Below are 1,353 nucleotides of genomic sequence, written 5' to 3' on the forward strand. Positions count from 1 at the left end.
TCGGCCCCATTCGGATGCGGAGATCTCCCCCTGCCGGGCTCCGCTTCCAGTGCTGGAAATAAACCCGTGCGTCAGTCCGCTAAAGAGAGAGAGCGATTTTGAGGCGCAGTGGTGACTGACTGCACTGTGCGCGCACAGACGGGTCCCTGGCGCAGCGCTCCTCAGCTTGGAATAGATCGCACCAGATGTTGTGGACCAGAGTCTTAAAAACCACTCCTTGCACATCTCAGTGAGAATCCACCAAACCCTGGACGCTGGATTTTGCAATTTTAATAATAAAAGAAACTATTCCATGATAAAAGCATCCCATCTCTTTCAAATTGATTACAATTTTTTTACAGTTTTGGGGGATGTCAATTATTTTTCTATTCGACGTATTGTCTGTATAGCCTAAATGGAAAGCCTGAACCGTTAAGAAACCTCATTGCCACTCAGCATTTCCAGAGACCTCAGGGAAGATCACCTGTGTTTACTGTGGGATACATCACTGAATGCCATACAGTGTGAAGCTCCAATCCTGCCAGCAGTTTCCTCTATGCTCTGGAATGACGTGAGCTTTGCTGTGGAGTCAGGGCCCCAAATGTGAGCTTATTGCTGCAGTGCATTGCTGTGATGAAGGTGATGTCATTGGGAACAGAGGAATCTTTGGGAAGGCAGCACAGGTGTAGCACACAGCATATGGGTGCTTGGCACTCCATACTGTAGGCTCTGGATGATGCTATAACCACACGTTAATAGGTCTGAATTTCTATTGATTTCCTTTTGGAACACATTTTCTATATATATATTTTAAAGCCTTTATGCTGACCATGAGCTGCTTGTAAAAAATATGCTTTTTTCTTAGTCTGCATTCATCATCCATTGGCACTACTGCTATTTATACACGTTCCAGCTGGCTGTCCTTGTCTCTTCCTCAGCTCCCTGTGTTTCCTGGGGGAACAGTGGGTGACCAAAATGGCATTTCCCACAGAAGGAGAAAAGCTCCATCTCTATCAGCTCTGCTATGACCCAGGAGCTGGAATGTTCCAATTGCATTCATTGGGTTGTATTCAACCCCTCGTATTCAATGCTTCCTCTTAGGACCGACCCCTTCCCTTCGCTTCTTTGCCTTTAACACATTTTCATGGATTTTTTTTTCTTCCTTTTAACGCACGGAGGGGAAAACACCCGCATTTCTGGCTTCAGCGAGCCCTGATACAGGAGTTTGGAGACTTCCACCTTCTGCACATGGCTCTTTTCCTGCTGGGCAGGAAGCCGTTGGTTGGACTGGCTATCTTAGCGGTCGTTTCCAACCCTAATGATGCGGGCGCACGGCGCCGGCACTGCGAACATCCGCGTGCCCGGCTCACAGCC

Source organism: Meleagris gallopavo, chromosome 13, assembly GCF_000146605.3.
Source record: "Meleagris gallopavo isolate NT-WF06-2002-E0010 breed Aviagen turkey brand Nicholas breeding stock chromosome 13, Turkey_5.1, whole genome shotgun sequence".
NCBI classification, from domain to species: Eukaryota; Metazoa; Chordata; class Aves; order Galliformes; family Phasianidae; genus Meleagris; species Meleagris gallopavo.